The 24,349-nt window shown below is 40.2% G+C and overlaps 2 pseudogenes; both read right to left on the bottom strand.

Moving 5' to 3' along the window:
• Positions 1 to 369: 369 nt before the first annotated feature.
• Positions 370 to 1,332, bottom strand: LOC119921635 (annotated as a pseudogene).
• A 16,472-nt stretch (positions 1,333 to 17,804) lies between these two features.
• Positions 17,805 to 18,725, bottom strand: LOC119921697 (annotated as a pseudogene).
• Positions 18,726 to 24,349: the final 5,624 nt, after the last annotated feature.

Genomic DNA, 24,349 nt, shown 5'->3' with positions numbered 1-24,349 from the left:
TAAGGAGCCCTTGGCGTGTAAAACTCAGTGGCAAGTTCTAGGGATCATAACTACCATCTCTATTGTACTCTCCATAGTGCTTATTACAGTGCTCGTAGCATAACAGTAAGTGCTCAGTGAAAATTGGAAATACAGTCAAATATCAATATTTCTCCTTTACAAAAGTGTAAAAGATCTGTTCATTTTCTCTGCTTATCAGTAGCATTTGCTTTATACTCTGTCAGGAAATTGATCATTTTCTATTATTGCCCTGAGGTTAATAAAATACCTCTTTCCTACAGATATGTTATAGTTCAAATGATTAAGCTGAATTGTTTCATCAATACATATTTTACTTTTTTATCATAATTATTAATGCAGTGTTCAGTTTTATTTAGAAAGTGTTTTTTTTCTGAAGATTTTCCAAAAAGCTTCCTTCACATTGTTGTTCCACAGGCTATGGATAAGGGGATTTAGCATGGGACTCACAAAGGTATAGAACAGTGCTATTATTTTTGATTTCTCCACAGATTTATCAGTTGGGGGGTCTTACATACATTCAGGAAAGAGTTACATAGAATACAGTCACCACTATCAAATGTGATCCACAGGATGGAGAAGGCTTTCCTCCTTTCCTCAGCAGGGCACATCCTCAAAACGCCTATCAGAATGAAGACGTACGAAATGAGGATGATCAGGAGTGAGTTGGAGAGCTTAAAGCTGGCCACTAGAAAACTTTGGTATTTCCTTGATGAAAGTATGAGAGTAAGCCAGTCTTTTGAGAGGGGTATCAGCGCAATAGAAATGGTTGATTGTGTTGGAGTCACAGAACATCAAGCGATACATCCACATGGTTTTCATCAGCCCGCTAAGAAATCCATATATAAATGGAGCAACCACTAAGCGTAGACATACAGCCCTCGTCATTCTGCTTTGGTAAAGCAGGGGTCTACAGATGGCCATGTACCTGTCATAGGCCATAACAGCCAGCATGTAGCATTCTGTAATTACCATGGCGATGAGGAAATAACACTGCACTAAACAGAAAGCCAAAGAAATGGTTTTCTTTTCTGAGAAGAAATCCATCATCATTTTGGGAGTGGTGACATTTGTGGAATAACAAAGATCCAGAAAGGACAAACTCGGGACAAAAATGTACATGGGGGTGTGAAGCCAAGAATCTATCCAGATCAGCATAAGCAACTCAAGGTTTATTACTGCTATGATGAGGTAGATAAATAGAAAGAGCACAAAGAGTACAGACTGTAACTCTGGACGATCCATTAGCCCCATCAGAATAAATTCCATGACCAGGATGCCATTTCCCTGGGACACTTCCTTAGGTGTTGGCATAATGTGCTCTGATAAATTAAAACAGAAAAAAAAAGATGAGGATTCTATCAGCCTAAGTATTCTCTGACTCCTTTCTCTCTCCCACTCACATGAGAGCACTTCAAGGAATCTCACTTCATCTTTAAAGATGGGTGAAGGCTTGCATAATTACAGGCTGGAAAAGCCAACTTCATTCATCCATTCGGGCTGAGATAACTATTATAAAAAATAATTGTGGTATCTGTTAAGTGCTTAACTTGTACCAAGGACTGTGCTTAGCTCTGGGAAAGCAGCATGATAGAGTTCCTGTCAAAGATGGGACTCGCTCTCTAACAGGAGAGAGAAAAGGTATTGAATCCCCATTTTACAGATGAAGAAAGTGAAGCACAGGGTAGTTAAGAGACTTGTCCAAGGTCACACAGCTGGCAAGGGGCAGAGCTGGGGTTTGAACCTGTATCCTCTGACTCCCTGACCTATGCTTTTGAGGCTTGGGGCCCATGCCTTTGACACTAACGTTTGCTCCTTCCTTCTCCACCATTATATTGAAGTTTTCTCTGTGCTATGCCTGATTTTTTAAAGAGCCGGTAGAATCCTAGAATTCCCAATGCTAGAATTGTTAAGGGATTCTCTTAAAGCTTAAACTATTCCCAGAGAAGAAGTCAGTATCCCTGTAGGCTGTGTTAGTTCTTCAGGCTAACAGGGCACGAGTTAGCTCAATGTTAATGATAATTATGATATTTCCTAAGTCTTTACTTCATGTCAAGCACTGTCTATGTGTTGGAGTGGATAAGAGATAATCAGATCAGATACAGTTCCTGTCCCACAGAAAGCTCACAGTCTGAGTAGAAGGGAGAACAGACATTGGATTCCCATTTTGCAGCTGAGGAAAATGAGACACAGCAAAGTTAAATGATTTGTCCAAGGTCACACAGCAGGCAAGTAGCAGAGCTGGGATTAGAACCAGGTCATCTTACTCCCAGACCCGTGTTCTTTACACTATGTTATTCTGCTTCTCAGTGACCCTTTTCCCAATATTCTCCTTATTTTCATTCTCCTTCCTCTAATTTTATCTTCCTCTCCAAGCCTGTATCCAACCTGTTCAGGATCAAACTTAGATGTCTTCCCTCTCCCTCTTCTTTCCATCAGTGTTAGCTAGAGAAGCAGTGTAGCTCAGTGGAAAGAGCCCGGGCTTGGGAGTCAGAGGTCATGCGTTCTAATCCAAGCTCTGCCACTTGTCAACTGTGTGACTTCGGGCAAGTCAGTTAACTTCTCTGTGCCTCAGTTACCTCATCTGTAAAATGGGGATTAAGATTGGGTGCCCCATGTGGGACAACCTGATTACCTTTTATCCCCCCAGCGTTTAGAACAGTGCTTGGCACATAGTAAGCCATCATTATTATTATCATTATTATTAGCATGCTCTGTTGCCAGGAAGAAGCTTGGTAATAAGTAAATGTAAGGTAATCACCAAACCAAATTTAGCATGACTTCTCTTCACCTCCCTCCTTCCTAAAGTTCAAGTGGAGAAGTAACTCTCAAAGGCTGTTCTATCAAAGGCTGATCAAAGGCTGAGCAGTCAGATTGTTATTGCTGTTGCTTTCATAGCTGCCTCTTCATTTTCTGGGAAGTACATTCCTTCCTAAGTGGGTAGAGGAGAAAAAGAATGGATGAAGCATGCCATGTGTGAATGTCCCAGCTTCTGTGAGACAGTGGAATTTCTCAATGGATTTGGTTTGTTCCATTAATGATGTCTTCACCTGGAAGCTGAGAGAAGAACTAGCAAGATGCTAAAGGATGACTATTTAATCTGCTGTGCAAAGATACTGACCTAGAGTTACATAAGGACTACAACAATCCCCTTGATTTATTTTTCTTCCACCGACCTTTTGAGGAAAGAACAGCGGAGTTTGGTGGACCAGAACTGACAGGCCAAGAATGGAAGTTATGCAATGTGCTATATTTTCACACACAGAGGAGAATATTATCTGTTTCCACATTCTCGTCCCTCTTCTAATCTTTACTACCTGCTTTCCTGCTTTTGGCCTCCATTTATGTGGCTTCTGTTCTCCCTCTGCCTCCTGTCATTCCTCATATCTTTTTCGAGCTCCCTTCTCCCTTCTCACAAACAGTTCCACCCAGATCCTTCTCCTCTAATCCTCACATTCATGAGACTTCTCTCTTAATTGCTTCTCTTCTCTGTTTATTTCACAAGACTATTATATTGCTAATAAAATGTGAAGAAAACAAAATCTATTAAAAGCTATAGAGGTGATGATGATGACAATGGAATTTATGAAACACTTACTACATGTCACACACTGTACTAAGTGCTAGGGTAGATACAAGATTATCAGGTTAGACCTGCTCCAGCGGGGCTCACAATTTAAGGGACTGGGTGATAACGTCTGTATATTTTAATTCCATCATTCCCTTAAGTAAAATAGAAATGATATTCTGTGTCTTCTTGCCTGGATTATTTTTAACTTGTAACTCCTAGAGATGGAGAACTGCTTTTTGTGTTTAAATAAGTTTTTAAAAAAATTAAATTAGTATAATGAAGTAGAGCAATACCATGATCGGATAGGTATATATACAATTCTGATTTAATTTTTGTGGACCAAGCATATTCATGGACACGAAGAGAAGACATTTCATATTGAGGACATGTCATAAATTTAAGGTTCCTGGAGCTCTTAATGTGGGCCAAGTATTGTACTAGACATTGGAGTAGCTACAAGATAATCAGGCCGGACACAGCCCTTGTTCCATATGGGACTCAGGTCCCATGTATTCACATCAGACTGATACCAGAGCAGCTGAAAATCCGACTGTCTGGTTATAAAATTGGACATCTGACCACCTTATTAAGAACAAGAATTGGAGCTTTTCTCTCTTAATCACCTACAGTAAATACTACATTGGGCAAGGAATGCATTGTTTCCAAGTATCTCAAGACAATGAAAATGAAAGTCCTGTTCCAAGTCTTGCAGAAATCTATAGTTTTAGAATTACATATGGATAACTTTTTGAGCGCATCCTTTCTAACTCCTTGGACAGGCACTTGTTGAGTGGATATTATTGGAAAGAATATTTGCATTCTTATTCATAATTATTCATGATTACATGAAGATGATCAGAATAATGGTTTCTATGAACATGACATGGGTCAACCACACCACAATTATTCTTCAGCCATATGTTTTCAACAGAGTTTGGCAGAATAGTGCCTAGATGAAAACTTCACACACTCATCCCTTTGTCATATCATCTTCCATTCCTCTCATTCCTTCTTTTTCGATCACTGAAACTCAACCTAAAGCAACAATGGAGAAGAAAAATGGAAACATTAATCTGGATTTGCGACTGGCAAACCTACCCTGGCAAGGGAAAGGTTTTCTCAAGGACACCGAAGGTCAGAGATATGTTCCATAATGGAGGATTTATATTTTGTTTATAATTCATTCACCAAATCCCTGAAGGATTTCTTCAATTTACCCAGGGGAAAAAATAACAATTAAAATGTTACTTCTTGAAACACCTCTCTTGAGAAATCTTAATTGGTAGAGTCAAACTACCTGGAAATGAGTGATTGGAGTGCCAATTAGTGTGATATCATGTGTTTTCCCCACTTTACAAAAACGTTTTTTAAATTTCATGTTGAATCACATCCTTGTGGCCAGGGTAGCATCTAAAAATTCTATTGTATTGTATGCTCCCAAGCATTTAGTGCAGTGCTCTGCACACAGTAAGTGCTCAATTAATACCATTGGTTGATGATTGATTGATAGGACTTTAATTTTATGAACTATGCAGTAGATTTGTACTATTGGTCTTTAATTTAATCCAAACACATACTTATGAACCAACACCTCCTAGTGTTTCTTAGTCCTCTACTTTCAGAACTGCCTCATAGAAACAGGACATATACCAATGGCCTCTCTCCAGCTGTGAAAGTAATGCATTTAAGTAAAAAGTCCTTGGATAGGCACAAGAATCACATGAAAATACTTATGGTCATAAATGACTATATTTAACTCTGAATCATTAATGCAGTAGTATTATTGGGGAATCCAGTGTGTTCAGGGGATGTATTAGTAGGTGTATTGACATTCACAACTTGGGCATAATCTACCCACAGTATATTTTTTTGATCAGAACCCTAACATTTTAAAAGGGGAGAAACTGGAGAGAGGCCAGTGAATGATAAAAAATATGACTAAAGAAATATAAAATAGAACCAGGTAGGAAAGATTTTGAATTTTTTTTGCCCTAGAAATTTCACCATTAAGGATTTTGCTCTATATCTTAGATTGGTTTTCCTAAATGCCTTACATGGGAGACTTCATACTGAAACATCTAAGTTAACCCACTCAGCTATTAGGAGTCTTTCTGTTGTTAGCAAATTCACAGGGAAGAGAACCATGATATTCAAAGAAGGATATTCAAAGAACATTCCTAACCACGAAGATGGATGGCAAAAAGCAGTGTGGCCTAGTGGATAGAGCACAGACCTGGAAGTCAGAAGGACCTGGGTTCTAATCCCATTTCTGCCGCTTGCCTGCTGTGTGACCTTAGGCAAGTCACTTAACTTCTCTGTGCCTCAGTTGCCTCATCTGTAAAATGGGGATTAAGACAGTAAGCCCCATATGGGACATGGACTGTGTCCAACCTTATTACCTTGTATCTATCTACCCCAGCGCTTAGAACAGGGCCTGGCACATAGTAGGTGCTTAATAAAAACCATTAAAATAAAAAAGAAGGGCAGCCACCCTGTTTACCAAACCCCTTTGAGTGGTGGGTCATGGACAGAGGCAGAATGGAAGGCTTGGGGACCATTGGTGTGGTCCAGTATCGTATTGCTTAGGATCCAAATTCAAAGTATAATGGGTCAACTTCCACCTTGCCCTTCCTTTGGAGATAAAGACACTGTTGCTTTTAAGTCAAATTTATGGCTAGTCTGCAGTCCTGATGCATCTATCCCAGTGCTTAATAATGATAATAATTATAATGATGGCATTTGTTAAATGCTTACTATATGCAAAGCACTGTTCTAAGCGCTGGGGGTATAGAAGGTGATCAGGTTGTCCCACATGGAGCTCATAATCTTAATCCCCATTTTACAGATGAGGTAACTGAGGCTCAGAGAAGTTACATGACTTGCCCAAAGTCACACAGCTGACAAGTGATGGAGCTGGGATTAGAACCCATGACCTCTGACTCCCAAACCCATGCTCCTTCCACTGAGCCATGCTGCTTATGTGGAATTTAACAGGTGCTTTAAAAATGCTATGATTGTTATTATTGTTATTATTGAAAGCTGCATATGTATGATGCTTGAACAAACCAGTTCTTTTATTTTTATTATGATGTTTGTTAAGCACTTTGTGTGTGGCAGGTACTGAACTGGGGTAGATATACTGCACACAGTAGGTGCTCAATAAATACGATTGTATATAAGATGATCAGGTTGAACACAGTCCACATCCCATTCGGGACAAAGGGCCTTAATCCCCATGTTACAGATAAGACAACTAAGACACAAAGAAATTAAGTGACTAGCCTAAGGTCACACAGCAGACTAGTGGCAGAGTTGAGATTAGAACCCAGGTCCTCTGACCCCCAGGCCTGTGCTGTTTACAATAGGTCATGACACTTCCCAGATTTCTCTGGGAGACTTGTATTTCAAGTCTCACCTACATTTAAAGTTCAAATGAAGGACTATGTGGAACATAAGCACTGGAATATTTGTCTCCCTTACCGATTCCTAGGGAAAAAGTGAGGGAATTGTTTAGTGGCTCCCAGCTGTGATGGAGATATTCTTCTCCTAATGTCCTATAGACAGGTCATCCAGGAAACTCAGTTTCTTTTCTATGTGTGAAACTCCTATGTGACATCCTGTATGTACTCCTGGGGACCAAAGACAGGAATCAGGGTTTAAAGGTTATGATTTATTGTAAAATGGATGTATTGCCCTTTCATTTACCAGTTTCCTCAGGGCCACGTTTATATCTTTGTTCCTCAGACTGTAGATCAAAGGATTCAACATCGGACTCAGAAATGTATAGAAAACAACTATTTTCTTGGACTGTTCCATAGGTTGATCCTTCAGAGGTCTCACATACATGCAGAATAAAATAAAGTGACACCCATCATTTGGGATCCACAGGTGGAAAATGATTTACTCCTTTCCTCAGAAGAACGGATCTTGAAGATTGCCGTGAGATTGAAGATATGAATCAGGATGATGATCGTGAGGGAACTGGAGAGGTTAAATCCAGCGGAGAGGGAATGGCATTTTCTTTGAAGTGGGTATCAGAGTAAGACAGCTTTATGAGAGGCGGGTCGGTGCAGCAAAAATGGTTGATGACACTGGATCCTCAAAAGGACAATCTGAATGTTGTGATTCTTTGGAACAGGCCTTTGGAGAAGCCTTATACATAAGGGAAAGCGATGAGGCAGGTGCTGACTCTCCTGGACATTTTGATGCTTTAATGTAGAGGGTGGCAGATAGCCATATAGTGGTCATACGCCATTGCTGCCAGCATATAAAACTCTGCAAGGGCCAGAGCAATGGAAATGTAGGATTAGATGAAACAACCAGCAAAGGAGATGGTCTTCTCTGATAAGAAGTTAGTGAGCGTCTTGGGGGTTATGTTTGAAGAATACCACAGGTCTACAAATGCCAAGTTAGTGAGGAAGAAATATATGGGTGTGTGAAGGCTATAATTAGGTGAATTATCACAATCAGATCAAGGTTTCCTAAGATGTTAAATAGTTAGTGATTAAAAATAACATAAAGAGGAAGCATTGAAGCTCTGGATGATCTGTGAGACCCAAGAGAATAAAGTCTGCCACAGAAGTGCAATTTCCACTGGTCATTTTTCTTGGGAACTGGCTTCAAACAATAACTGGTATTTATTGAGCACTTATTGTGTGCAGAGCACTGTACTATGTACTTGGGTGAGTACAACACAACAGAATAGGTCGACTGCCCTGCCCAAAAGGAGTTTACAGCCTGGAAGTGAAGACAGATATTAAAATAAATTACAGGGGGATAAAGTCCATAAGTGCTGGGGGGCTGGGGAAGGAGTGAATATCAAAGGGCTAAGGAGCATAGAAAATTCAGAATGGAGGCCTTAGAAAGGTAAGGGAGGGCTTAGTCAGGGAAGGACTCTTGGAGGACATTTGATTTTAGTAGTGTTTTGAAGGTGAAGAGACAGTTGGCTCTGAGATATTAAAGTGGGTGAAAGATCTAGGGCACCAGAATAATGTGGGTAAGGAATTGGCAGTGAGATAGAAAAGACTGAGGTACAGAGAGTGGGTTGGCATCAGAGGAGCGAAGTGTGCCGATTGGGCTGTAATAGGAGATCACCAAGATAAGGTAGCAGGGAGAGAGAGATGATGGAGTATGCTAAAACTGATGGTAAGGGATTTCTGTTTGATGTGGAGGAAAATGGCCAACCTTTGGAGATTTTCGAGCAGAGGGGAGATATGGACTCAACATTATTTTCAGAAAAGTGATCCGGGCAGCAGAGTGACGTATGAACCGGATACGAGTCAGGGGCAGGGAGGTCAGCCAGGAGGTTGATGCAGGATGTAAGTGTTTGGATCGACATTCACTGAAGTAAATAGAAATAGATCAAAAATGGAGATGTAAATAATGGTTCTGAATTCCTTTCATGATCCCACTACCAATACCTTGAAATACCTTGGGTTACTTTAATGGGACTTCTATTTCTCATGAGAGATAATGTACCCAAATAAAGCTGAGGAGGAGCCAGACAGACCCTTAGGTTCTCTGAATGTATGATTGCGCTGAGGGGAGAAATTCAGGACCTGGGCAGAGGGCTAACATTATGTCCCTCAAGCAATTATGCAACTTGAAGCTCTGTCTTTTCTTAAAAGAAAAGACCCTTTTTTGTTCTTTTTGTTTGTAACACATTTGTCAAATGCTTACTTTATCCTAGGCATTGTACTAAGTGCTGGAGTAGATAAAAACTAACCAGGTTGGACACAGCCAAAGTACCACATAGGGCTCACAGTCTTAATCCCCATTTTACAAATGAGGTAATGGAGATGCAGAAAACCTATGTGACTTGCCCAAGGTCACAGAGCAGACAAGTGCCCGAGCTGGGATTAGAACCTAGGTCCTTCTGACTTGCAAGCTATCCACTAAACCACCTTGCTTCTCACTTCTCTAGATCTAAAGGTCTTAAAACTTGAAAAAAATATTTCGTGATTCTCTGTAGTGATAGTATCACCTGACTTCAGTCCCATATTACCAAGCACAAGCAAACAAAGTAAAAGAACAGGAAAAGGAAAGCAGCATAATATAATGTTGTCCACTTGATACTCTCACAGATGGTAGGTTCATTATTGATTTTTGGAGAGAAAGATAAGGGTGTGAAAAGACTCAAGAAAGGTTAATTCCCTATATAGATGGAAGGGCCTGGGTTCTTAGAGCTATAGAAGATATAACTCTAACATTGAGCAAGTATGATCTTATTACAATTCCTCCAAATGAGCTTCGTTGCCACTTTTGGAGGCAGAATATCAGGCTGGACCAATCACTAATCTGATGCAGTGTGACAATTCTCATGTTCTTGTGTTCCTTAATTGTAAACTATTGGAGGGAGTTACAGTAAGCTCTCTGTGGGGAGGGAATGTATTTGTTTATTGTTGTATTATACTCTCTCAAGCACATAGTACACACAGTAATTGTTCAGGCAGTACGACTGACTGCCTGACTGACTGAATGAATATGTTCTTGACAACTCCTAAACATTTTGAGGAACTCAACTAATTACAAAACTACCTAGTGGAAACCCAGCCTTGTAAAAAAAAAAAAAAGCATTTTAGGAGCACATGAGCAAGTGATTAGATTATCATTTTCCAAATGAGTCTACAGTCTGTCAGTTGCCTAACCCACTGTTTCTACTTCTACTTTCCATGACTTAGGACACCCGAATTCTAGTTCCAAGTTTTCTGTATTTACTATACGTCTAGGTTCTGACCCACAGCAACGAAATGTGCAGGGGATGGTGGTGATTTTTAAAGTCTGAAACAGCAGGTAAGGAGCAGATCAGGGTAAGAATCCGGGGCATCTGGAGAGAGAGAGTTTGATGAAGGGGGCATCAGAAAACCATGGAAATTCCAAGTTAAGAGGGATGAGAAGGATAGTAGTGCAACTGACCAGGTTGGTTCCTCCACCTTTAATGCAACTTCTATTTCTCATGAGAGATAATGTGGACACGAAGCTTTCTCTCCTTTTTTTGGATGGAAATTGTACTGTTGCCAAATTGTACTTTCCAAGCACTTAGTACAGTGCTCTGCACAGAGTAAGGGCTCAATAAATACTATTAAATGAAATAGCAGTTAGCACCTCTTTTCACTAATGAGTCACAATTTCGCTCATTCAGATTTCACCCTATGGATTTTTCATAATGAGCATTGTTAATTTCTGCTCTTTCTTCATTAAGGGGAAAATTCAGGGATAAGTTCAGAAACAGATAGAAGTGCTTCTGTAGTATTCTAACTGGGAAGCCATTGTTCTAACAGTGGGAATGCCTTCTTTTACAAGAATGTTCTGAAATTCTGAGGAGTTGGCAGTAAGTCCTTCATTTTCAGATTACCTAATTTAGAAATTTAAGTAGCATTTAAATGCACGGAGTTTGAAAAGAGGGTTTAGCCTGTTTATTAGCCTGGTTATAAGTATGTTAGCCATGCCCCATGTTGCTAATTTTGTTTCAGAAGCTCAAACCAAAATGCAAGAGTGTCAAGTCTCCATTTCACCTCTGCCTTCTAAAGACCCATCGAAGGGGACGTTGGAGTGATTATGCATATGGGAATGGTGTGTGTGTGTGTGTGTGTGTGTGTGTGTGTGTGTGTGTGTGTGTGTGTGTGTGTGTGTGTGTGTGTGTAGTCCGGCATGGGAGTATGAGGAGCAGATATTTGCTGTCTTCTGACTGCCTGATGGATGTCAGGGCTAACAAGAAAAATGGAGGGAGTGGTGAAAAATGGAGGAAAGATATGGAAGAAGATGGAGGATGATGAAAAAAAGGACAAGAAAGTAATCAAGATATGAGAATAAAGAAGGGAGAACCAAAATAGAGGTTGAAGAAATACCATATAATGATGGGGGAAAGAAAAGGGACAATCAGGAGAAACAGTGCTACCCAGTGGATTGGGCACAAGTCTGGGAGTCAGAAGGAACTGGATTCTAATCCTGGCTCAGCCACCTGTCTGCTGTATGACCTTGGGCAGATCACTTAACTTCTCTATGCCTCAGTTACCTCATTTGTAAAATGGGGAGTTAGACTTTGAGCCCCATGTGAGACAGGGACTGTATCCAATCTGATTATCTTGTATCTACTCCGGTGCTTAGTACAGTGCCTGGCGTATGGTAAATGCTTAAAAAATCATTAAAAAATCAGAGACAGAAAAAGACAGGGAAGGGGAAACACTCAAGAATCCTTTGAATTTTTCAGAGGATGCAACTAGGCTGTCAATATAGCTAAGATTTCCTTCTTGTGACTATATATTTTACCTATCGTTGACAATTATCATCAAATGTCATAAGAAATGTTTTCATTAATATTTAAAGATAATTTGATATGAAATAATCATGGGCTTTTGTGGAATTCATGTATACTTCTTGTCTCCAAACTGAACACTTAGCCTAGTAGGTACAGTGCATCCTTTGTGGATTAAAATGTTAATAGGTGATTTTTGATGTTATTGTGGAATTGCTGATATTCTAAATCTTGATTCACATTCCAGGCTGATGAATAACTGGCAAAAATAAAAAAAAAGAAAAACATTTTTAACTACAGCCAGGCAATCTTTTTTTAATTCCAGATTCTAATTATATAAAATCAATGGCACATTTTATACCTATAGCACCCACCCTTTCTTTAAACTCCGTGCATTTAAATGCTACTTAAATTTCTAAATTAGGTAATCTGAAAATTAAGGACTTACTGCCAACTCCTCAGAATTTCAGAACATTCTTGTAAAAGAAGGCATTCCCATTGTTAGAACAATGGCTTCCCAGTTAGAATAATACAGAAGCACTTCTATCTGTTTCTGAACTGATCCCTGGAGTTTCCCCTTAATGAAGAAAGAGCAGAAATTAACAATGCTCATTATGAGAAGACCGTAGGGTGAAATCTGAATGAGCTAAATTGTGACTCATGAGTGAAAAGTGGTGCTAACTGCTATTTCATTTAATAGTATTTATTGAGCTCTTACTGTGTGCAGAGCACTGTACTAAGTGCTTGGAAAGCACAATTTGGCAACAGTACAATTTCCATTCAAAAAAGGGACAAAAAAGCTTAGTGTCCACTTTTATACTTTTAAAATGATATTTTTTACACTCTTACTATGCATCAAGCACTGTACTAAGCGCTGGGGTATGAACAAACTGATCAGGTTGGTCACAGTCCTTGTCACACATGGGGCTTAATCTTAATTCCCATTTACAGTTAAAGTAATGGAGGCAAAGAGAAGTGAAGTGATTTGCCCAAGGCACAGAGCAGAGAAGTGGCTCAACCAGGATTAAAATCCAGGTCCTCTGTCTCCCAGGTCTGTGCTCTATTTACTAGGCCATGTTACTTCTCCAATGATATGATAATAATAATAATAATAAAATGGTATTTGTTAAGCACTTACTATGTGCAAAGCACTGTTCTAAGCGCTGGGGGATACAAGGTGATCAGGTTGTCCCACGTGGGGCTCGCAGTCTTAATCTTTATTTTACAGATGAGGTAACTGAGGCACAGAGAAATTAAGTGACTTGCCCAAAGTCACACAGCTGACAAGTGGTGGAGATGGGATTAAAACTCATGACCTCTGACTCCCAAGCCCATGTTCTTTCCACTGAGCCACGCTGCTTCTCAGGAACAACAAGCACCAAATAAGAGGGGGAATCAAGCAATCATATTTATTGATCATTTACTGTGTGCAGAGCACTGTACTAAGTACGTGGGAGAGTAAATTTTAACAATATAACAGACACATTCCCTGCCCACAGTGAGCTTACTGTTTAGAGGGGAAGACAGACATTAATATAGATAAATAAATTAGGGACACATCCATAAGTACTGCGGGGCTGAGGGCGGGGATGAATAAAGGGAACTAAAAGGACTTGAGGAGACTAGAATTGTACTAGGATCTCTGGGAAGGAATAGGCGAAGCTCTGTGAGCCTGGGATGGTCTGAAGGGGGAGAATCCAGAATGAACTAGATTCCCAGCCCATGGAATTGAAAGCCAGGATCTCATATGCAGACAGGTTCACAGGAACAAGGATGTTCCTAAATTCTGAGGAATCAGCAGCAAGTCCTTCATTTTCATTTTAGGAATTTAAGTAGCATTTGAATGCACAGAGTTTGAAAAGAGGTTGGGTGGTATAGGTTTAAAATGTGACAGTTCTTTTATATAATTGGAGACCAGTGACTGAATATTGGGGGAAGGTACCCTTCACCACGCTCAGTATCTTTGCAAAGAACCTTAAAGAGACAATGTAGAATTAGAGCAGCCCGTTCTGAAATCTGTAATTAACTATCCTTGTAAGCACTTAATAAATAATGTTGAATGGTTAATTGATTTATGTCCCTGTAGGTTGGAAGCAAAGGGAAACAGTTTTCTTGGATTTGTACTTTTTGAAATATGTCCCTTATCTTTTTTTGTCTATTTTTCTATTACTGTGAGATGCAGCAGTCCTTCACTAGGAAGAAAAGAGTGAAATTCTGTTCCTATAACACTCTGGATATTTGAATTAGACAAGACTTTTTTCCCTCAGAGATGAAGGGACCCTGTACATTAAGAGCTGTGATCTCAGAACAAGGCAGATCTTATAAACTCTTTTCTCCAGGTAGGAAAATTCCTTGAGTTTGTATGAAGTGATCGATCAATCACCCAGTTATTTATTAATCCCACTAGACTCTGAGCCTTGTGTGCGACAGGGACAGAGTCTGACCTGATTATTTTGTATCTACCCTGGTACTTGGCCCATTATTATTATGGTTATTATTATTATTACAATGGATCAAGCACTGTGCTAGGCACTGGGTAAAGTACGATGAAGATGGTATTTATTAACCACTTATGTGAGCAGAACACAGTATTAATGCTTGGGAAAGTACAATACAATAAAACTTGTAAACACAATCTCTGACCACAATGGGTTAGAGTCTACAGGGTAAGACAGAATATAAAATAAATTAACAGATGTAGTTCCTACTCTAATTGACTCGGAGTTTAAGTAGGGGGTGGGGAAATGGTCACAGTATTCATAGAAAAGGCTACCTCTCAAAAACTACTTAAGTCTTTGACTGCATTTAGTTTCTTCATGGTATTGGTTAAGCATTCACTACATGCCAGACACTGTATTAAGCAGTGGGGTAGATACAAGCTAATCAGGTTGCACACAGTTTATGTCCCACATGGGCTTAAAGCCTCAATCCACATGTTTTAGATGAGGGGACTGAGGCACAGAGAAGTTATGTGATTTGCCCAAGGTAATATAGCAGACAAATAGTGGAGTCAGGACAAGAACCTAGTCTTTCTGACTCCCAAGCCCATGCTATATCCACTAGTTTATGCTGCTTCTCAATTTGCGGCCTTTATTCACATCTCCCTCGGCCCCAAAACATTAATGTACATAGGCATAATGTATTTATTTGTATAAATGTCTGTTTCCCCCTCTAGACTGTAAGCTAACTGTGGGCAGGGAACTTGTCTACAATGTCTGTTACATTGTACTCTCCCAAGTGGCCAGGACTCTGCACCCACTAAGAGTTCAATTAATATAAGTGGTCGATTGATTGATTGAAGACTACAATAACCCAGGAACTGTTCAAGCAGTTAATCACCTTTCTAGGACCAACTGCCTGACCAGGCTGTCAGCTGTTTCCCTGACAGCCTTCTTCTAAAATGATTTAGAGGCTGCGAGGATGAGTCTAATTTGTTCCCATTCAAGATGGGGAAAAGCCCATTTTCCTCCTCTAACAGGTGGGAGGGGGGAGCTGGGAATAGAGCAGGGGATGAAGTTGGTTATCAGAGAGATCCTGAAGGGTGAGAAAATTCAAGGACAAAGGATGTCCCTGAAGCAACCTTCTAGAGCGACTATTGTAAAAGATAAGGCAAGTGAAGTGACCACACAGAGCTTCCAGGGGTGGAATTCATTCATTCAATAGTATATATTGAGGGCGTACTGTGTGTAGAGCACTGCATTAAGCGTTTAGGAAAGTACAATCCAGCAAGGAAGAAAAACGATCCCTGCCCACAATGAGCTCACAGTTTAGAGGCAGGGAAACAGACATCAGTATAAATAAACAGACTTGATCTTGGGCCATGCAGGGACCCAAACCCATTTACCAGAAATTACAATGCCCCTTCAGGAAGCATCTCTGAGGTGGAATAGCAATCAATCAATCAATGGTATTTATTGAATGCTTACTATGTAAAGAACACTGCACTAAGTACTTGAGAGAGTTACAGAATATAGAAGTGGATTTTCTTTTAACATGATAGTATTTCCCTTGTCTTTCATTTAACTGGTCTTCCATCACCAGTTTGAAGTGTTGTTGTTGTTTTTCAATGCTTAATGAGACTTGACCGGAATCATATTTGCCATTAGCATTAATGATTCTGTTATGTCTCCTCAATTTTAGATTGAGTAACTTGGGTTCCTAGACATGAGAGGCATAAAAATGCTACACTCATTATAAAAAATGGCAAAATGTCTTATATACAGAAGAGAATAATTTACGAAGATATGTGATAAAGTGAACCGAAATAATAAATTTGACTTTGCTCATCTTTCCCAGTTTTGCATTGGTATATTTTAGAAAATCAATCACTCTTAAAGAATTCAGAATAAAGACATTGGACAGCCAATATCATTTTTAAGGCAAAGGAGGGAGAGTTGGGGATATTCATCCAGATTTACTTTCATGTATTTTTGTTGGCCAACACAAGGCATCATTCCATTACCCTTCCTAGATTCTCTCACTATTGCTGTCTGCATACTTTTCTGTCAAAGTCACCCATTGGAATTGCAATAGACACAAAGGAAATTAAAAACAAATTTATCATGCTTGTTTGATTAAATTAATTTGACCCTTTTACACTTTGATTTGCGTGCCCATGTTAGAGTGTCAGTGTCATCACTAGAAGTTTTTAAGTGATTAGTTCTTTAATTGTCTCAAACCATTTATTTAATGAAGACTCAGCTAGAGGCAAGGTAGTGAACAAATGAAGGGTGTGTTTTCTCTGGTGCAGAGGGTCCAAAACTCTTTGATTTTGAAGCCTTCTCTGTGAAAACCAGATCTTTGTTCGGCTGGATATTAACCAGAGAGTAATCCACTGTGGGAGCTGGAAAGTGCATGATACATTTTTTTAACCATACAGTTTATGATAATATCAGAACAACAATTTCGTGGCCAAGGTCTCTGAGGAATATTTTGAAGTTGTTGAAAGAAGCAACTTGGTCAGGTTATAGTCATGTTTATTCAGGACTTACTGTGCTCTTTGGAGAGTACAATACAACAATAAACAGATACATTCAATGCCCACAATGAGCCTACATTCTAGTTGGATATATCCAGATTTTCCCATGCAGAAGGGGGAGGTTAAAAGATCTAAGAAATGGATTTGAATGATTTAAAACCAATATAAAACAGAGTAGAAGAGGGAAATAGAGGAATCAGAGAGATAAAATGAAGTTCTGGGTTTGATTGTGAAGGACCACAGGGTGATGGGCAGAGGAAGACCTGTGTTACTTTAGATGATTCGGCTGCACCAGGGAGCACATCTTTACTGGAGCTTGCCCAGGTGAACCGTGGCATCCAACTCGGCTCTGGAGAGAAAGTATTGGTAATGAAAGCCAATCTACACACCAAGAAGGATGGCAGGGAAGGCACCTGAGGAGCAACAGAATGAGTACACACCAAGGTCAGGATGGGGGAGTACTTGTAGATTGGCCAGCTGTATTATGGGTTCAGAAGAGCATGGGGCTACCCAAATGGACTAACGATACCAAGAGAGGCCCAGGCCCACCACCCCAAGCGGCTCCCTTGTACCATTAAATCCTCTAGAAGTATTGAGGGAAGTTGTACAGCACAGGACTGGGAATCAGGAGACTTGAGTTCTAATTCCAGCTCTGTCATTTGTCTGCAGTGTGACCTTGGGCAAGTCACTTAGCTTCTCTGTGCCTCAGTTTTATCACCTGTAAAATGAGAACAAAATGCCCTTTTTTCTCTCTCTACAACTGTGATCCCCAAGCGGCAGGGGGACCAACTCTGATCTGATTGAACTGTATCTACCATAGTGCTTGGCACATAGTGAGTCCTTATCAAATACCACGAACATCATCATCACTCACTTGGAATACTAAAAAATGTTATCATGTGAAACACAATTCAACTCAAATGCCTCTGCCAGATAGCAGATTCGAGAAAGTGGCAGGGAAAGGAAATAGAAATTTTATTTGGTCAACAATTGAAATTTGAGAACTCTGCATCCTTCAGATCATTATTCCTCATGATGTATATGAAAGGGTTCAACATGGGGCACACCAAGGTATAAAACAGCGATGATTTTCCCCTGTTCAACTGACCGCTCAGTGTGAGGTGTTAGATGCATGCAGAGAAGAGTCCCGTAAAATATGGTGATAGTGGTCAGGTGGGAGCCACAGGTGGAGAAGGCTTTGAGTCTCCTCTCAGCTGAACGGATCCTCAGGGTGGCAGCAAAGATGAAACCATAGGAGATGAGAACGATCAAGAGAGAGCAGATGAGTTTGAAATCAGCAACCAAAAACATGGCAGTTTCTTTTACGAAGGTATCAGAGCAAGACGGGAGTAAGAGAGGAGGATCTGTACAGTAGAAGTGATTGACTTCATTAGAACCGCAAAATGACAAATGAAGCATCAGCACCGTCTGTATCAAGCCATTAAGGAAACCATAGACATATGGAGCCATCACCAGACCAATGTAAACTCCCCTAGATATTTTGCTGCTGTAAGCAGTGGGCTGCAAATTGTCAGGTAGCAGTCATAAGACATGACCGTTAGCAGATAGTATTTAGTGATGTCCAGAGAGACGAAAATTGTAAACTGAATGAAACAATCAATAATGGAAATGGTCTTCTTCTCTGATAAGAAATGCACTAGCATCTGAGAGGAGATATTGGTGGCATAGCATAGATCCACGAAGGAGAGGTGGCTGAGGAAAAAGTACATGGGATTGTGCAGTCCGGGAATGATTCGAATAAGAACAATAATGCCGACATTCCCCACAATGGTGATGAGGTAGATGGAGAGAAACATTATGAAGAGGATAGGACGCAGCTCCGCTTGAACCTTCAGCCCCAGGAGAATAAATTCAGTCATTTCTGTATGAGTCCTATTAGACATTTGGCTCATTAAAATTTAATCAACTAAAATACAAAAAAAAGGCCATTAATACATGTGAGTAGGACTCTTTCTTCCTCCTCCTGTCTCTCACTTCTTGGAGTTCTCTCAATCGATCAGTAGTATTTAATGTGAAGTTACTGTGTGCCAATCACTATATTAAATGCTTGGGAGAGTACAATACAAAATACACAACACAATCATGTCCACGAAGAGCTTACAGATGAGAGGGGGAGACAGACGTTAAAAAATATAACAGATGGGGTTGTACCTAACCACAGTGGGGCTGGGGGAGAGATGAATATCAACGTTCTTAAGGAAAACAGACCAAAGTGCGTAGGTGACATAGGAAAGAGGGCTTAGATGGAAAAATCAGGGGTTTGCACACAGTGTGCTTTGAACACAGAAAGTGCTCAATAAATACAAGTGATTGATTGATTGACTGTGCTAGATGGGGAAGGCCTCTTGGCAGTAACATGGCACGACCTTGGTTCAGAGATGACTCTGGCGAGCAACTGCTATTATTTCCAGGAAACTGAATCAACTGAAATAAAATAAAATCCTGACAGGATAGCAAGATGATGATCATCTCAAAAGCTGTGGTGGATTATATTTGCCAGTGAACTGGGAAATCTAAGGGACAATGGAATCATAAAGGAGTAAACATATACAATAACAGTTTATCCTCAAGCTGTCCTTCATTACTGTACAATATAAATTTTAGAAATAGGTCCATAGGGTTTACAGTAATGACACATACGGATGAACTGATTTCAAATAGGCATACCCTGACTTTCCCGTCATTGTAGATGGCACTACCAAGCTTCCTGTCTCACAAGCCCACAACCTTGATGTCATCCTCAACCCCGGTCTCTCGTTCACCCCGCATATCCAATCCATCACCAAAACGTGCCGGTCTCACCTCCACAACATCGCCAAGATTCGCCCTTTCCTCTCCATCCAAACCGCTACCTTGCTGGTTCAATCTCTCCTCCTATCCCGACTGGATTACTCCATCAGCCTCCTCTCTGATCTCCCATCCCCCTGTCTCTTCCCACTTAGATCTATACTTCATGCTGCTGCCAGGGTCATCTTTGTGCAGAAACGCTCTGGGCATGTTACTCCCCCCTCAGAAATCTCCAGTGGCTTCCTGTCAACCTACGAATCAAGCAAAAACTCCTCACTCTCGGCTACAAAGCTCTCCATCACCTCGCCCCCTCCCACCTCACCTCCCTTCTCTCTTTCTACAGCCCAGCCCGCACCCTCCGCTCCTCTGCTGCTAACCTCCTCACCGTACCTCGTTCTCACCTGTCCTGCTGTTGACCCCTGGCCCACGTTCTTCCCCTGGCCGAGAATACCCTCTCTCAACACATCCACCAAGCTAGCTCTCTTCCTCCATTCAAAGCCCTACTGAGAGCTCACCTCATCCAAGAGGCCTTCCCAGACTGAGCCCCCCTATTCCTCTCCTCCTTCCCCTCCCCACAGCACTTGTATATATATTTGTACAGATTTATTACTCTATTAATTTTACTTGTACATATTTACTATTCTATTTATTTTGTTAATGATGTGCATATAGTTTTAATTCTATTTGTTCTGACGACTTTGACACCTGTCTACATGTTCTGTTTTGTTGTCTGTCTCCCCCTTCTAGACTGTGAGCCCGCTGTTGGGTAGGGACTGTCTTTATATGTTGCCAACTTGTACTTCCCAAGAGCTTAATAGAATGCTCTGCACACAGTAAGCGCTCAAAAAATACGATTGAATGAATGAATGAATGAACCAGAAAGGAGAGTGGTACTGTCTACAGTGCCAGGAAATTTAGGGGAAGACAAGGTTTAAGTGGGAAGAAGAGTTCAGTTTTGGACAAGCTAAATTTGGGGTGTTGGCTGAACATACAAGTTAAGATATCCTGAAACCAAGGAGAAACATGAGACTGCAGAGAATAGGAGAGGTCAGGGCTGGAGAGATAGATTTGGACATCATCCACGAAGTGGTGATAGTTGAAGGCACGGGAGTGAATGAGTTCTCCAAGGGAGTAAGTGTAGGTGTAAAATAGAAGGGGATCCAGAACTGAGCCTTGAGAGATTTCCACCCTTAGAAAGAAGCTGGGAAAGAAAAGTTTGAATAATGCATGAAACAACATTTAACGCTTGAAACACTATGTCTAAATTTCCAAAATATGCGGCCCTATCATAATGTTGCCCAATTTCTAAAATAAGCTATTTTCTACACACTTCAGAACTCAGTTACATCTGCCATACTTAAATCCCCAGGAGTCATGGAAAATTTCTCACAGGTTCTCAAGGGAAGTCTTGATGGGATTGTGTTACTCTTTCCTGATGGAATTGTGTTCGTATTTTATATATTTCTTAAGCTGATGACCCATTTCTCCTTTTACAAATGCTGTTCCTATCAAACAAGGAATTGGTGTCTAGATTCCGCATTCAATTGGGAGAAAATACAAATCAAAATGGAATGTCCAAACATGAGAGATATCCATAATATTTTTGAATCTCTGAGAAAAGAAGTCTCTGAACATCCTTTTGATAGTTATTTTAGCCTGTTTTATTTAGGCTGTAGAATTTGACTGACATGCCATTAGAATTTAAAAATTGCATACATAAAAGGAGATCATTAAATGAATATTTAAGAAGTTTGACTAAAGAGTGAACACTAATAATGATATACATGACAGAATAAAGAAAATGTCATTCCCTTTCAACTTAACCGTTCATTCCTTTACATTTAGGGAATGGAGTTTGGTACCTAACTAATTCACAAGTTGTTTATAGCATCTCCAGAAGAGTCAGGATTAGGGGTCCATTTAGTATTCCAGAAGGCAACTCTCTCTGTTGTGCCAATAATTCTAGTTTCCCTGGTGTACTTGTTAATTATCAGGTATTCTAACTTGGTGTTTCTGGACATCATTTCCCTTAAACTCATGGAAAAAAAGAGAAAGACTGTGCCGATGATTCATTCTTTACCATGTGTTACTGACCTCAGCTGACATCTCCATTTCTATCATGAGGGGCTAATGGAAACAACCAATAACTTGAAATAACCCAAAAGACGTTTAGGCTAGATCTAGTCCAGTGAGAGGTTCAGTCCATTTCTGATCAATACTATTTTGTGGGGTGGCATAGCAATAGGTTAATCAATCAATAATATTTATTGATTACTTACTGTGGGCAAAGCACTATATTTGGTGATTTAGAGAATACAATACAGTGAATTTGGTAGAAACAATCGCTACCCTCAAGATGCTCTTTATTATTATTACTGTGGCATTTGTTAAGCTCTTCCTATGTGCCAGGCACTGTAATAAGCAATGGGGTAGATACAAGCTAATCAGGTTAGACACAATCCATGTCACTCATGGGGATCAGTCTTAACCCCCATTTTGCAAGTGAGGTAACTGAGGCACAAAGAAGTTAAATGATTTGCCCAAGATCACAAAGCATAAAAGTGGCAGAGTCGGGCTTAAGAGCCTAGGTCCCTCTGACGCTTAGGCACATGTTCTATCTACTAGACCATGCTGCTTCAGAAATCCACCTCAATATCCACAAATACTGAAAGGGCCATATTTCACCATAGTGAGTTAGATGTGATTTTACCCTTCTTCAGAGGTCTTTCAATTGACAGGACTTTATATATCTCGGAAGGTCGAATCGCCAAATGTCTTTCCCACTTGTTCTCAAACTGAAGTGTTGAGAAATTATGAGAAACATTTTGGTCTAGTGGAAAGAGCACAGGCCTGGGAGTCAAACGACCTGGGTTCTAATCTCAGCTCCACCACTTGTCCACTGTGTGACAAGTCACTTCATTTCTCTGTGCACTCAATTATCTCATCTGTAAAATGAAAATTAAGACCATGAACCCTATGTGGGACCGGGACTGTGTCCAACCCAATTATCTCATATTTACCCCAGTGCTTAGTACAGTGCCTGGAACATAGTAGGTGCTTAACAAATACCCCACTTTTTTCACAAAAAAAAATGGTGGCTACTGTCATCTTACACATTTCCATATTTCAGAAATGTTCAAGTTTTTAACTGTTCCAGCATATTGAACTCTGAAGTTTTACAGAAAAAAATCATTGTGTATTTAATTAGTTTTAGCTTTTTTAACCCATTAATGATGTCACGCCACCCGTCAATAACTGTTATCTCATTTGTGAAAAATAATCTGGCATCCACATGTTGATTGATGAATGAGACTCGGTTTATTCCTTTAGATGTAGATACAATCATTTGTTCATTAATGATAGTTATTCTCCACTTATAACGTACTCAGCACCAGGAAAGTGCGAAGATATAGAATCCGGCCAGTTCTGGATTCACAGTGGTGAATAAAGTGACAAGCTGTGTGGTCAAGTGGATAGAAAATGTGCCTGGGAGAAAGAAGGATCTGGGTTCTAACCCTGGTTCAACCACTTGTCTGCTTTGTGACCTTGGACAGATCACTTAATTTCTCTCTGCCTCAGTTACCTCATCTGTAAAATGGGGATTGAAACTGTGAGCTCCAGGTGGGACATTGACTGTGCACCAACTTGACTAACTTGATACAACCTGATTGTATCTAGCCCAGTGTTTAGTTCACTCCTTGGCACATTGTAAGCACATACCAAATACCATAAAAATTATAAAAATAAGTTAATTTAGCACTCTATCTTGTACTTGCAGGAGTTCATAATATTGAGCCATGTAAATGAATGTATTTATTTTAGAGATATTAGAAATTGAGAAAACAATCAAAACCTTGGGTTTAGGATCCAGAACACAGATTTAGATAACATGAGAGACAGATATGTCACTGAGAGACTGAGAATAGAGAAAAACTTGGTCCATGTCATGGGGCATGTGTCAAGGTTTCAATTTGGAGAGAAATGATCTTGAGTGGAGAAGCAGCATGGCCCATTGGAGACAAAATGGGCCTGGGTGTCATAAGGACATTTGTTCCAATCCTAGATCCACCACTTGTCTGCTGTGTGACCTTGGGCAAGTCACTTAACTTCTCTATGCCTCAGTTCTCTAATCTGTAAAATGGGAATTAAGAATGTGAGCTCTATGTGGACAGGGAATGTGTCCAACCCGATTGTCTTTTATCTGTCTCAGCACTTAGGAAGGTGTCTGGCACTAAATAATTGCTTAGTGAATCTCATAATTATTATTATTATTATTATTTTATGGTGAATTGAGGTAAAGCAAGTAATAGCCTACTAGAATGGTCCTGCTTCTATTTCATCTGATCAGGAGCCTGGGTATTAGAGCATCAAGCTTACCAAAGTGTGCAGTTTTCACCTATAAAGAACGTGTTAAACCTAATGTCCTTCATCATATTGCTTTCTGTGATCACAGGTGAGCCAGATGGCTAGGCTCCAAGTGAAAACCTAAATGTTGACACTCATTCTGGATGGCTGGGAGAGATGTCTTCAAAGAGCAGGAGTTAATGGAACTGTAACTGGTTAATCAGGGCCATTATGCAGAAGAAGATCAATGTAATGGTCAACAAGCTCTGCTGTTCACTGTTATCTGAAAGGATGACCTGGCTATCCCTTATAAACAGGAATTCATTCATTTATTCATTCAATCGCATTTATTAAGCGTTTATTGTGTGCAGAGCAT

This window comes from Tachyglossus aculeatus (genome assembly GCF_015852505.1).
Source record: "Tachyglossus aculeatus isolate mTacAcu1 chromosome 12 unlocalized genomic scaffold, mTacAcu1.pri SUPER_6_unloc_4, whole genome shotgun sequence".
In the NCBI taxonomy this organism is placed as follows: domain Eukaryota; kingdom Metazoa; phylum Chordata; class Mammalia; order Monotremata; family Tachyglossidae; genus Tachyglossus; species Tachyglossus aculeatus.
The sequence above is the reverse complement of the archived record's forward strand: the minus strand, read 5'-3'. Positions and strand labels throughout refer to the sequence as shown.